Genomic DNA, 15470 nt, shown 5'->3' with positions numbered 1-15470 from the left:
TGGTTAGTGCAGCGGACTTTGATCCTGGGGAACTGGGTTCAATTCCCACTGCAGCTCCTTGGACCGTGGGCAAGTCACCCAACCCTCCATTGCCCCAGGTACAAAATAAGTACCTGAATATATGTAAACCGCTTTGGATGTAGTTGCAAAAACCTCAGAAAGGCGGCATGTCAAGTCCCAGTTCCCTTTCCCTATTTGAGATTCTAGATGGAATGTTGCTACTATTGAGATTCTGTTGCTACTATTGGAGATTCTACATGGAATGTTGCTACTATTTGAGATTCTGTTGCTACTATTGGAGATTCTACATGGAATGTTGCTATTCCACTAGCAACATTCCATGTAGAAGCCTGCCCTTGCAGATCAGCAACGCGGCCGCCGCAGGCTTCTGTTTCTGTGAGTCTGACGTATGTACATGCGGACATCAGACTCACAGAAACAGAAGCCTGCGCGGCCGCATTGGTGATCTGCAAGGACAGGCTTCTACATGGAATTTTGCTAGTGGAGGAGTAGCCTAGTGGTTAGTGCAGTGGACTTTGATTCTGGGGAACTGAGTTCAATTCCCACTGCAGCTCCTGGTGACTCTGGGCAAGTCACTTCACCCTCCATTGCTCCTGGTACAAAATAGTACCTGAATATTATTATTCCATTTGCACCCCACATTATCCCACCTTTTTGCAGGTCAATGTGGCTTACAGAGTGTTGTTATATATATGTAAACCGCTTTGAATGTAGTTGCAAAAACCTCAGAAAGGCGGTATATCAAGTCCCATTTCCCCCCTCCGCTTTTAGCGTGCCCTAAATGTTAGAGATACCCATATATTCCTATGAGCATGACCTAAAAACGTTAGCAGCCTTTGTAATAGGACCCCATAGTAATGAAGTAAATGACGGCATATAAAGACCTGCATGGTCTATCCAGTCTGGCTTCAAAGGCCGTCGAGAGCCATACCCACCACTCCATGCAGGTTACACTCTTTCGTGATGACACGCTGGCCTCACAAACAGGGCAATTGGCAATTCACCACAATGCCAAACCCATACAGGCAGTTTATACCCGATGCAATCTTCGAAGAGTGGTTCTGCATTTTCACATTTATTGTCGACGCATGATGAAACCAACAATCCGACAACACTGCTATCAACAGTTTATTTGCTAATCTCCAACTTGAAATGTCTTCCCTTTCCCCACTGAGATGCAACATCATCTGGACTCGGCATACGATATGAATGCAGTATAAAAGAAGCAGACTTGACCCTACGCATAGTAGGAACATAGCAAATGATGGCAGAAAAAGACCTGCAACGATCCATCCAATCTGCTCAACAAGGTGGCCAGAGCTGCACCCATCACTCCATGCAGATAACATTCCTTCATGATTAAACACCGGCATTGCGACCAGATATAGACAATTTTATTATTCTGGCTGCAGCACGGTCTCATTCATTATCAGTAACCACAATGCCCACAGTGTAATACAGTGGTGGAAATAAGTATTTGATCCCTTGCTGATTTTGTAAGTTTGCCCACTGACAAGACATGAGCAGCCCATAATTGAAGGGTAGGTTATTAGTAACAGTGAGAGATAGCACATCACAAATTAAATCCGGAAAATCACATTGTGGAAAGTATATGAATTTATTTGCATTCTGCAGAGGGAAATAAGTATTTAATCCCTCTGGCAAACAAGACCTAATACTTGGTGGCAAAACCCTTGTTGGCAAGCACAGCGGTCAGACGTCTTCTGTAGTTGATGATGAGGTTTGCACACATGTCAGGAGGAATTTTGGTCCACTCCTCTTTGCAGATCATCTCTAAATCATTAAGAGTTCTGGGCTGTCGCTTGGCAACTCGCAGCTTCAGCTCCCTCCATAAGTTTTCAATGGGATTAAGGTCTGGTGACTGGCTAGGCCACTCCATGACCCTAATGTGCTTCTTCCTGAGCCACTCCTTTGTTGCCTTGGCTGTATGTTTTGGGTCATTGTCGTGCTGGAAGACCCAGCCACGACCCATTTTTAAGGCCCTGGCGGAGGGAAGGAGGTTGTCACTCAGAATTGTACGGTACATGGCCCCATCCATTCTCCCATTCATGCGGTGAAGTAGTCCTGTGCCCTTAGCAGAGAAACACCCCCAAACATAACATTTCCACCTCCATGCTTGACAGTGGGGACGGTGTTCTTTGGGTCATAGGCAGCATTTCTCTTCCTCCAAACACGGCGAGTTGAGTTCATGCCAAAGAGCTCAATTTTTGTCTCATCTGACCACAGCACCTTCTCCCAATCACTCTCGGCATCATCCAGGTGTTCACTGGCAAACTTCAGACGGGCCGTCACATGTGCCTTCCGGAGCAGGGGGACCTTGCGGGCACTGCAGGATTGCAATCCGTTATGTCGTAATGTGTTACCAATGGTTTTCGTGGTGACAGTGGTCCCAGCTGCCTTGAGATCATTGACAAGTTCCCCCCTTGTAGTTGTAGGCTGATTTCTAACCTTCCTCATGATCAAGGATACCCCACGAGGTGAGATTTTGCGTGGAGCCCCAGATCTTTGTCGATTGACAGTCATTTTGTACTTCTTCCATTTTCTTACTATGGCACCAACAGTTGTCTCCTTCTCGCCCAGCGTCTTACTGATGGTTTTGTAGCCCATTCCAGCCTTGTGCAGGTGTATGATCTTGTCCCTGACATCCTTAGACAGCTCCTTGCTCTTGGCCATTTTGTAGAGGTTAGAGTCTGACTGATTCACTGAGTCTGTGGACAGGTGTCTTTCATACAGGTGACCATTACCGACAGCTGTCTGTCATGCAGGTAACGAGTTGATTTGGAGCATCTACCTGGTCTGTAGGGGCCAGATCTCTTACTGGTTGGTGGGGGATCAAATACTATTTCCCTCTGCAGAATGCAATAAATTCATATACTTTCCACAATGTGATTTTCCGGATTTAATTTGTGATGTGCTATCTCTCACTGTTACCAATAACCTACCCTTCAATTATGGGCTGCTCATGTCTTTGTCAGTGGGCAAACTTACAAAATCAGCAAGGGATCAAATACTTATTTCCACCACTGTATATATCTTTCAGCAGCAAGAAATACTACGTAAGCTCACACAAAAGATCTATCATTGCTGCAATAAATCTAAACAATTTTCATACAAGAAGGTTTCTTCGGACCATCAGAGGTGGTTCTGCGCTACTGGTGCAGTAGCAATTTCCACCTTTTTCATCATCGGTCCATGATTTTATAGTATTGTAAAGAAAATGTTATGTGGAGGGGCATAATCGAAAGGCACGCCCAAGTTTTCCTGAGGACGTCCTCGCAGGACGTCCCCGTGAAGGGGCGGGAAAACCTGTATTATTGAAAAAAGATGGGCGTCCATCTTTTGTTTCAATAATACGGTCGGGATGCCCACATCTTAACATTTAGGTCATCCCTAGAGATGGTCGTCCTTAGACTTGGTCGTTTCTGATTTTCGGCGATAATGGAAACTAAGGACGCCCATCTCAGAAACGACCAAATGCAAGCCCTTTGGTTGTGAGAGGAGCCAGCATTCATAGGCACTGGTCCCCTGACATGCCCGGACACCAACCGGGCACCCTAGGGGACACTACAGTGGACTTCAGAAAAAAGCTTCCAGGTACATAACTCCCTTACCTTGTGTGCTGAGCCCCCCACCAAACCCCACTACCCACAACTGTACACCACTACCATAGCCCTTATGGGTGAAGGGGGAATCTAGATGTGGGTACAGTGGGTTTCTGGTGGGTTTTGAAGGGTTCACATTTACCACCACAAGTGTAACAGGGAGGGTGGTGGGCCTGGGTCCGCCTGCCTGAAGTGCACTGCACCCACTAAAACTGCTCCAGGGACTTGCTTACTGCTGCAATGGAGCTGGGTATGACATTTGAAGCTGGCATAGAAGCTGGCAAAAAATATTTTTAAAAGTTTTTTTTTTAGGGTGGGAGGGGGTTAGTGACCACTGGGGGAGTAAGGGGAGGTCATCTGGTCAGTTCGGGCACCTTTTTCACAGCTTGGTCATAACAAAAAAAGGACCATGTAAAGTCATCCAAGTGCTCATCAGGGACGCCTTATTTTTCCATTATGGGTCAAGGACGCCCAAGTTTAGGGACGCCCAAGTCCCACCTTCGCTACGCCTCTGACACGCCTCCGGGAACTTTGGACATCCCCGCTATGGAAAGCAGTTGGGGATGCCGAAAATCGGCTTTCGATTATGCCGATTTGGGCGACCCTGGGAGAAGGACGCCCATCTCCCGATTTGTGTCGAAAGATGGGCGTCCTCCCCTTTCGAAAATGAGCCTGATAACTTTTCAACTAAACCTTGAAAAAAGCTGAAACAAAACACCTGTTGGTATACAGCCCCATTGGAACCGATTTTGGATTTAAAGTCTCCTGAAACATTTATTTAAAGATAAGAACAGTCTTATTTTAAGTTGGAGTGCTGTTAAAGTTGTATAAAATAATTTTTAAAATACTATAAAATCGTGGACCGATGACGAAAAAGGTGGAAATTGCTACTGCACCAGTAGCGGAGAACCACCTCTGATGGTCCGAAGAAACCTTCTTGTATGAAAATTGTTTAGATTTATTGCAGCAATGATAGATCTTTTGTGTGAGCTTACGTAGTATTTCTTGCTGCTGAAAGATATATATTACACTGTGGGCATTTGTGGTTACTGATAATGAATGAGACCGTGCTGCAGCCAGAATAATAAAATTGTCTATATCTGGTTGCGATGCCGGTGTTTTATCATGAAGGAATGTTATCCTTCTGCTGAGTGTGCTACTGCGGCTAAGAAAGCAAATAGAATGTTAGGTATTATTAGGAAAGGAATGGAAAATAAAAATGAGGATGTTATAATGCCTTTGTATCGCTCTATGGTGTGACCACACCTCGAATATTGCATTCAATTCTGGTCACCGCATCTCAAAAAAGATATAGTGGAATTTGAAAAGGTGCAGAGAAGGGCGACGAAAATGATAAAGGGGATGGGATGACTTCCCTATGAGGAAAGGCTAAAGCGGCTGGGGCTCTTCAGCTTGGAGAAAAGGTGGCTAAGGGAAGATATGTAGGTCTATAAAATAATTAGTGGAGTTGAACGGGTAGATGTGAAGCATCTGTTTACGATTTCCAAAAATACTAGGACTAGGGGGCATGCGATGTACTAAATTTAAAACGAATCGGAGAAAATATTTCTTCACTCAATGTGTAATTAAACTCTGGAATTCGTTGCTAGAGAATGTGGTAAAGGTGGTTGGCTTAGCGGAGTTTTAAAAAGGTTTGGCCGGCTTCCTAAAGGAAAAGTCCATAGACCATTATTAAATGGACTTGGTGAAAATCCACTGTTTCTGGGATAAGCAGTATAGAATGTTTTGTACGTTTTTGGGATCTTGCCAGGTATTTGTGACCTGGATTGGCCACTGTTGGAAACAGGATGCTGGACTTGATGGGCCTTTGGTCTTTCCCAGTATGGCAATACTTATGTACTTATGAGTGACGGGTGCAGCTCTGGCCACCTTGTTGAGCAGATTGGATGGATCGTTGCAGGTCTTTTTCTGCCATCATTTGCTATGTTCCTACTATGCGTAGGGTCAAGTCCGCTTCTTTTATACTGCATTCATATCGTATGCCAAGTCCAGATGATGTTGCATCTCAATGGGGAAGGGGAACACATTTTATCTTGTTTAAAGATCAGAACAGTCTTATTTTAATTATTAGGAAAGGAATGGAAAATAAAAATGAGGATGTTATAATGCCTTTGTATCACTCCATGGTGCGACTGCACCTCAAATATTGTGTTCAATTCTGGTCGCCGCATCTCAAAAAAGATATAGTGGAATTTGAAAAGGTGCAGAGAAGGGCGACGAAAATGATAAAGGGGATGGGACGACTTCCCTATGAGAAAAGGCTAAAGCGGCTAGGGTGGTGGAAATGAAAACGGTAACAGAATTCAAACACGCGTGGGATAAACATAAAGGAATCCTGTTCAGAAGGAATGGATCCTAAGGAGCTTAGCCGAGATTGGGTGGCAGAGTCAGCCAGTGGTGGGAGGCGAGGATAGTGCTGGGCAGACTTATACGGTCTGTGCCAGAGCCAGTGGTGGGAGGCGGGGCTGGTGGTTGGGAGGCGGGGATAGTGCTGGGCAGACTTACACGGTCTGTGCCCTGAAAAGGACAGGTACAAATCAAGGTAAGGTATACACAAAAAGTAGCACATATGAATGGATGGACCATGCAGGTCTTTTTCTGCCGTCATTTACTATGTTAATTTTAAGCATTGTTGGAGCGCTGTTGAAAATTTATATAAATCTTTTTTTAATACTATAACATCGTGGACCGATGAGGAAAAAGGTGTAAATTGCTACTTCACCAGTAGCGGAGAACCACCTCTGATGATCCGAAGATACCTTCTTGTATGAAAGTTGTTTTAATTTATTGCAGCAGTGATAGATCTTTCGCGTGAGCTCATTCATTTATCAGTGCATGTTTAATCTAATCTAATCTGCTGCTTATATACCATGCGCATCCCAGCAGGAGGTTCGAGGCAGCTTACAAATCAAAGAACTGCACAGAGGCAGGATGAGTGGACAGGACCGAGCTTAACCGAGATTGGATAGCAGAGCCGGTAGTAGGAGGCGGGGCTGGTGGTTGGGAGGCGGGGATAGTGCTGGGCAGACTTATACGGTCTGTGCCAGAGCTGGTGGTTGGGAGGCGGGGATAGTGCTGGGCAGACTTATACGGTCTGTGCCCTGAAGAGCACAGGTACAAATCAAAGTAGGGTATACACAAAAAGTAGCACATATGAGTTATCTTGTTGGGCAGACTGGATGGACCGTGCAGGTCTTTTTCTGCCATCATCTACTATGTTACTATGTTACTATGACGTATAGAGAGATGGAGAACGGAAAATGTCAGGTTAGCGTGGCTGCACAGAGAGGGTGGGATAACGATTTAGAATTTATCAGTTTTCACTTTATTTCGCAAATTCATGTAGTTTAAAACCAAAACCGTGGTAACTAACATCATCAGAGAGGTCATACAGATATACCCTGTATCATAGGAGCCAACTTTTCAAAATTATTGGAGGTGCTAAGCCCTGTGGAAATAACCTCTCCCTGGACACATACAAGGAATTTTCTCAATATTGGGGGTGCTCAAGCACCCACAGCACCCACAGAGTTGGCTCCTATGCCCTGTACAGAAAAGGCAGAGGGATAGCAGGACAGAGCTGAAGGGGTACACCCCATAGGAGGAAATCAGCAAAAAGTCCTGCAGAATGCTTTCCACCTGCTTGTGCATATTATACAGCCATAAGAAAGCGATACAGAAATGAGTTCCAGCAGGCGAAGCTGTCGGAAATCAGTTGAAAAGTTCAGAGTAATGGGAGCAGAAGCCGATCACTCCTATTACTAAATTGTTTCTGAAGACCATCGTTTCATGGGGTGTTTTTTTTTTTTTTTCCAGAGCGTATTATAAAAAGACACTGGGCTGGATACGATCCAGGTACATATAAGAGTGTTGAAGGTATCTGGCTCTGAACATGACAGTCTGAAGAATTCCTAAGGATGCAAAGTAAAATACTCCACGTCTCCATTCAGGAATAGCCGGAGAAGGGGGGGGGGGGGAGTTGTGTGTGTTCAGATGTGGGAAGGGGAATGGGTGGGCTTTGCTGCATTACATCTTTCAATAGGGGTGGAACGGCAGGTCTTCACTGAATTCCAGGCACTTCTTATCCAGGTGAAGAGGGATCAGTGGAGCTTAGGGCTCAGCTTGTGCGGTTTAGACTTCCCTGTCCCTGGTCAGTCAGAATCTGAGGCATTCTTGACCTGCTCCTCAAACCTGGCTCATTGATCCACAATAAGAGCGGTTTAATTTGACTTAAATTCACTTTCATATCTCACACCAGACCCAAAATAAGAGACCTGAGCAGCAATTACAATACAAATCATCTTAAGGCCATGAGATAACCATCAAAAATCAGTGATTAGGTGAACGAGGTGTGTGGAGGACGAGATATCACCCTAGCAATGGTCTGGCTGGTGGGACGGAGAAATCTGAGCCAAATCTCAGCTCAGTATAATTATTGCACAGTTTCCATCAGACAAAAAGCTGTGATCAAGATCAGAATCATACTCTCCAAAGTCTCAACCCTTCTCTTCCAATTCAAATGCACGCTGCCAAACCTCCCAGAGAAGCATTTTTACCTAAATCCAGAAATACAACAATTTTCCAGTGCAATGGCTGTTGATGGTAGGAAATACTTTCCCTGTTTACCTACCATTAATAATCTTCACAAATTACCCAAATTATTATAATTCTCTCTGCCAAAACAAAGCAATCAGTGTAACTTTTCCACTGGAATAAGCCATACCAAAATTAGTGGTCATAAGAATCCCTATAACCGTCCTGCCAAGTGCCTCAGTCTTACCCTGGAAGACCAGCTCTGGAAGTGAGATGCAAGATTTAATCTACCCAGTTGAAAATGTTGATTTCTAAATTCAGTCAAATGCTTTTTGCCACCTTTATGTAACCAGAAATTAAACTTTGTTTTTTTTACCTTTGGGGGGAAATCTGGATCCCCCCTCCTACTACTACTTAGCATTTCTATAGCGCTGCCAGGGTTACGCAGCGCTGTACAAGTTTAAACATGGGGAAGGACAGTCCCTGCTCAAGAGAGCTTACAATCTAAAGGTTACAATCTATGTAGTCAGTGTAGGTAACTTACAACTTATGTAGTCAATGTAGGTAGCTTACAATCTAAAGGTTATAAGCTATGTAGGGAAGGTGGTTAGGCGCCAAAAGCAAGGGAGAAGAGATGGGCTTTGAGTAAGGATTTGAAGATGGGCAGGGAGGGCGCATGGCATATGGGCTCGGGAAGTCTGTTCCAGGCATAAGGTGATGCGAGGCAGAAGGGGCGGAGTCTGGAGTTAGCGGTGGTGAAGAAGGGTACAGATAGAAGTGATTTGTCCTGAGAGCGGAGGTTACGGGTGGGAGCATACGGGGAGAGGAGGGTAGAGAGGTAATGGGGGGCTGCAGATTGAGTGCACTTGAAGGTTAATAGGAGAAGCTTGAACTGTATACGGTAGCGGATCGGGAGCCAGTGAAGTGACTTGAGGAGAGGGGTGATATGAGAGTATCGGTTCAAGCGGTAGATAAGACGTGCGGCGGAATTTTGGACGGATTGAAGGGGGGATAGGTGGCTAAGCGGGAGACCAGCGAGGAGAAGGTTGCAATAGTCAAGACGAGAGGTAACGAGCGAGTGGACGAGGGTTCGGGTGGTCTGTTCAGAGAGGAATGGGCGAATTTTGCTAATATTATAGAGGAAGAAGCGACAGGTCTTAGCTGTCTGCTGGATATGGGCAGAGAAGGAGAGGGAGGAGTCGAAAATGACTCCGAGATTGCGGGCTGAAGAGACCGGGAGGATGTAGTAGTGTAGCCAGGTTGAAGGCGCGGGGGAGCGGAAAGCAGACTGCCGACTGTGTCAGCCGGTATTTTAAATGTGACAGATCGTGTGAGAAATAGGCGCTGGCACCATCAGAAGTCCATTTGGGGGAGCAGTTGCTCCCCTGGCGACCCACCTAGCTATGCCTCTGCCCCCCCCCCCCCCCCCGGGAGGCAGCAGGGGTGATGGCCACAGTGGGTGATGCCATCCTGGTTTAGCAGGAGTTGCAGGGAACCAGGAGAGAGGTTGTAGGAGCCCAAGAACGGCACGAAAATTTACACCTGTGCACTGGTGTCCACAGACACTGTCAGGGAAACATGATGTAAATAAAAGTATGTTTTAAAAAGAAGGACCTTGGCCAGCAAAAATATATGTGTTGTGGCCAGAAGAGGTGGCGGATGTGGGCTGTGACCTTTTTGGTGCTGTGTCTGTGCTCAAAAAGCTGATAAATATCTATCCCCCATATAAAGGTTTGGACAAGTTCCTGGAGGAAAAGTCCATAGTCAGCTATTGAGATAGACATTAGGGAAGCCACTGCTTGGCCTGGGATTGGTAACATGGAATGTTGCTACTCCTTGGGATTCTGCAGGTACTTGTGACCTGGACTGGCCACTGTTGGAAGCAGGATACTGTGCTAGATGAACCATGTGGGTCTGACCCAAAATGGTTATTGTAACAGGACTATAATGGGCGGCTTATCATTTAGAGCACATTAATCATTAGTGTTCCTTTGTAAAAGGGCCCCTAAATTTTCCTGCCAGAGTTAAAAGGGTACCTGTTAAAGGAGGTCAGTTCGGAGTTGTGATTGCTGTGTGTGGGTGAACCTGTAAAAGGAATACTTTTTTCCTGGAAGAAGCCAGCCTAACCGGAAGAAACTAGAATAGTGAGGGAAATAAAAGCAAAGTACAGAAAAGGAATTCTAGGGAGGGAATGAAGAATTATTGGTTTATTTCAATTAACCAGGTTGTCTCACAGTGTAGGTATCCTGAGACTTCTATAGGAACACAAAGGCAGTGCACACATTTACAGATGGGCAGATAGTTACAGGTTCTCAGCTGGATTCTTCAACATCTGGAAGAGAAGAAGGGCCCCATTAACCAAGAAAGAAGAAGAAACAAAGTTTAAAGACAGCTTGAAGACAGGCAAGTGCTACTGCTTGACCGACATAGCTGCCCACCGCCACCTGAAACTGAACATGGCCAAAACTGAGCTTATTGTCTTTCCCCCCAAGCCCACCTCGCCCCCTCCCCCCATTCTCTATTTCAGTAGATGGCATCCTCATCCTCCCTGTCTCATCTGCTCGCAACCTAGGAGTCATGTTTGATTCCTCCCTCTCCTTTTCCACTAACATCCAGCAGACAGCGAAAACCTGTCGCTTCTTTGTCTCTACAACATTAGCAAAATTCGCCCCTTCCTCTCTGAATACGCTACCAGAACCCTTATCCAAACCCTTATCACCTCTCGCTTGGGATTATTGCAATTTGCTTCTCACTGGTCTTCCACTCAGCCATCTCTCTCCTCTCCAGTCTGTCCAAAATTCTGCAGCACGACTTATTTTCCGCCAAAATCGTTATACCCACACTAGCCCACTCCTCAAGTCACTTCACTGGCTCCCTGTCCGCTTCCGCATTCAATTTAAACTTCTCTTACTGACCTTTAAATGCATCTATTCTGCAGCCCCCCATTACCTCTCCTCTCTCATCTCTCCCTACATTCCTCCCCATAAACTCCGCTCGCTGGACAAATCTCTCTTGTCGTCCCCCTTCTCCTCCACTGCTAATTCCAGGCTTCATTCCTTTTCCCTCGCAGCACCTTATGCCTGGAATGGACTTCCTGAGGCTGTACGCCTAGCTCCATCTCTACCTGTTTTCAAATCTATGCTGAAAACCCACCTTTTCACCACTGCTTTTGGCTCCTAACCACTACTCAATTCCCCTATCTTTGTTCCTTCTCACCCAGTACTTTCCTCGCCCTTAATTGTCTTGTCTGTCTGTATTTTTAGATTGTAAGCTCTATCCAGCAGGGACTGTCTCTCTGTGTCAGGTGTTCAGCGCTGCGTGCGTCTGGTAGCGCTATACAAACATAGTAACATAGTAGATGACGGCAGAAAAAGACCTGCACGGTCCATCCAGTCTGCCCAACAAAATAACTCATATTTGCTGCTTTTTGTGTATACCCTACTTTGATTTGTACCTGTGCTCTTCAGGGCACAGACCATATAAGTCTGCCCAGCTCTATCCTCGCCTCCCAACCACCAGCCCCACCTCCCAACCACCGGCTCTCGCACAGACCGTACAAGTCTGTCCAGCACTATCTCTGCCTCCCAACCACCAGCCCCACCTCCCAACCACCGGCTCTCGCACAGACCGTATAAGTCTGCCCAGCACTATCCCTGCCTCCCACCACCGGCTCTGGCACAGACCGTATAAGTCTGCCCAGCACTATCCCCGCCTCCCAACCACCAGCCCCGCCTCCCGAACTTGACTAAGCTCCTGAGGATCCATTCCTTCAACACAGGATTCCTTTATGCTTATCCCACGCATGTTTGAATTCCATGTTAATAATAATAATACTGTCATCTACATTGCACATACATCATACTTGAGGACCATTCTGGAAAAACAATCAAGATATTTTTCTGATCCACTAAAAAAAAGGGGGGGGGGGGGGGAATTATTTGAAGATTTATTTGAATTTATACTTAGAGGCATTGCCATTCAATAGTGGACTCAGCCACCTAAAGTAAAAGCAAGCCAAAAGGGGAATTTGGTTCTTAAGGGTTAATGATATTATAAGGAAAGCAGAGCATAGAAAAAAGTGTTGGTTTGAGATATATTCATATTTACCTTACGTGAACTATAAGGGTTCCTGAGTAAAGGTTCTTGAAACCTACAGTAAGTATAAGAAAGAACGAACTTACACATATACTGGGAAAATTCAGCTGAATGTATTTAAAAGGCAATTGATGCTTTAAATAAGCTTGCGAGATGTTTTACTTTATATTGTGGAACTTTACTGTGCTTTGAACAGTTTCAAAGAATACTGTGTTCAATTCTGCTCACTGCATCTCAAAAAAGATATAGTTGAATTAGAAAAGGTACAGAGAAGGGCGACGAAAATGATAAAGTGAATGGGACAACCTCCCTATGAGGAAAGGCTGAAGTGGCTAGGGCTCTTCAGCTTGGAGAAAAGACGGCTGAGGGGAGATATGATAGAGGTCCATAAAATAATAAATGGAGTGGAACAGGCAGACGTGAATCATTTGTTTACTCTTTCAAAAAATACTAGGACTAGGAGGCATGCGACGAAGCTACAAAGTAGTAAATTTAATACGAATCGGAGAAACGTTTTCTTCACTCAACGTGTAATTAAACTCTGGAATTTGTTGCCAAAGAATGTGGTAAAGGTGGTTAGCTTAGCGGGGTTTTAAAAAAAGGTCTGGACGACTTCCTAAAGGAAAAGCCCAAAGTCTATTATTAAATTGACTTGGGGAAAAATCCACTGCCTATTTCTGGGATAAGCAGCATAAATGAATTGAACTTTTTCAGGATCTTGCCAGGTATTTGTGACCTGGGTTAGCCACTGTTGGAAACAGGATGCTGGGCTTGATGGACCTTCGGTCTGTCCCAGTGTAGCAATACTTATGTACTTCAAACGCTTAATTTAAACTTAAATCTTCATAACATCTTTAAATAAATGTTTAGTTATATTCATACATATCTGTTGACTTTTACTACCATACCATCTTATTCAGATATCTATATTTAACAGAGTATAACATCTTTTTTCTGTCTGCACTAAATTCACTTGCAACAACAAACTAATTCCAAATATCCCTCCTTCTTTCTTTGAGAGAGAAAGGCGAGGTTCTTTTTTTTTTAATTATTTTATTTTAATAAATGTACAAATAGTTCAAGAACACCTCTTGATACAGAAAAGATGAATGATTCTATTCCAGTTTCCATATTTTCAAATAGATAAAGTAAAATGCAAATGAAAAGAGAAAAATAAGATTATTATTACATTTCCATATTACTTTTCATATTATTCATCTTGAGTCCATAATTGTCTGGAGGCATAACGCTATAGCTGTGGAAAAACTGAGAATAACTCTTCCAATAAAGAAATAGGAGGGCTTAAAGGGAAGTCCAGGAATTCTCCTCAAAGTACGCAGTAGATGTAATTATTGCTCTTGGTTGTACAGAATGGGACAAGGCTAACGTAGAATCTAAGAAAGAACTTAAAATTGTTTAGGATCAAAATATACATATTTAACAGAGTTTAATTTAATTACACATTTACAAGGAAAGAGGTTCTTTTTTTTTTTTAATGAGGTGGATCCTCCAAATCCAGGGCACCCCTCGTGACCGTTCTGGTAAATTGTAGGTTACGGTCAGCTCATGGGTATGGGGACCCCTGACATTTAAGCCTCTTTGCTGCCTAGAAAGAAGCTCCTCTGTCCTGTTTTAAGGATGTGGACACCTGTCTGCTGGAAACTCAAAAGGAGACCAGGCCACCCAGCTCTCAGGGAGGTGTACCTTCTACTCACTACCGAAGTGAGTGGCATTTGAATTGGTGACCTCAAGCCGAAAGACTCCATGCCCTGTGCCAATTCCCTTCAGCCATCCAGGGCCCAAACACATGACTTAAGAAGACTGCAAATGTGTGTGTGTGTCTGTTCCAAGAAGCTGGCATGTGCTTGTACAGGGAACCCTTGTGGTTTCTCCGGCAATGTGTAACTCATCCATTAATGTCAACAGGATCAGTTTCATTCCTGGCCAGGTTTACACCAGACCTTTGCATGGCTCATGCCCGTAGTACAGTGCAATCATTCCAAATTATTCTGGGCACATGCAAAGGTGTCTAGATTAAAATGTTTTAAACTCGCCCTTTAGCTGCACAACATCAGAGCCTGCTAAGAATTGTGATTCCTAAGAAAGTGAGTTCACGAACTAGAAAATCTCTCTCTATTACTTCCGTCAGCAGGGCGACAGGGGCGGTTGCACAGGGCCTCACGCTCCTAGGGGCCCCCGCACCTCTGGCACGTCGTGTACCCTCCTGTCTCAGAACACCTCCCTGCTCTGTACCTTAATGTGCGTTCACATTTCAGTAGAGAGCATCAGGCTGCGGCAACGATTTTCATATTCTGTCAGCTGCCGAGCCCAGAGCCCTCTCGCTGCTGCGTCCCACCCACTTTTGATGTCACTTCCTGCTTCCAAAAGGGCAGGATGCAGCAGCGAGGAGGCTCTGGGATCGGCAGCTGACGGGATATGAAAGCTGCTGCCGCTGTCTACCGCTCTCTATTGAAATCTGGTGGATGCACATCAAGTTGACTTGGGAAAAATCCACAATTCCAGGAATAACATGTATAGAATGTTTGTACGTTTGGGAAGCTTGCCAGGTGCCCTTGGCCTGGATTGGCCGCTGTCGTGGACAGGATGCTGGGCTCGATGGACCCTTGGTCTTTTCCCAGTGTGGCATTACTTATGTACTTATGTCCTCTACTTGGCTCACTTTTATTACATAGAGCAGTGATTTAACCTATTGTGATGTCATAGTGGCTCATTCCACCAATAAGAGCCAACCTCATTAGTGATGTCACAATGGCTTGATTGTGTAGAATGTTTGTACGTTTGGGAAGCTCGCCAGGTGCCCTTGGCCTGGATTGGCCGCTGTCGTGGACAGGATGCTGGGCTCGATGGACCCTTGGTCTTTTCCCAGTGTGGCATTACTTATGTACTTATGTCCTCTACTTGGCTCACTTTTATTACATAGAGCAGTGATTTAACCTATTGTGATGTCATAGTGGCTCATTCCACCAATAAGAGCCAACCTCATTAGTGATGTCACAATGACTTGATTGTATAGAATGTTTGTACGTTTGGGAAGCTTGCCAGGTGCCCTTGGCCTGGATTGGCCGCTGTCGTGGACAGGATGCTGGGCTCGGTGGACCCTTGGTCTTTTCCCAGTGTGGCATTACTTATGTACTTATGTCCTCTACTTGGCTCACT

Source organism: Microcaecilia unicolor, chromosome 5, assembly GCF_901765095.1.
Source record: "Microcaecilia unicolor chromosome 5, aMicUni1.1, whole genome shotgun sequence".
Taxonomy (NCBI): Eukaryota; Metazoa; Chordata; class Amphibia; order Gymnophiona; family Siphonopidae; genus Microcaecilia; species Microcaecilia unicolor.
The sequence above is the reverse complement of the archived record's forward strand: the minus strand, read 5'-3'. Positions refer to the sequence as shown.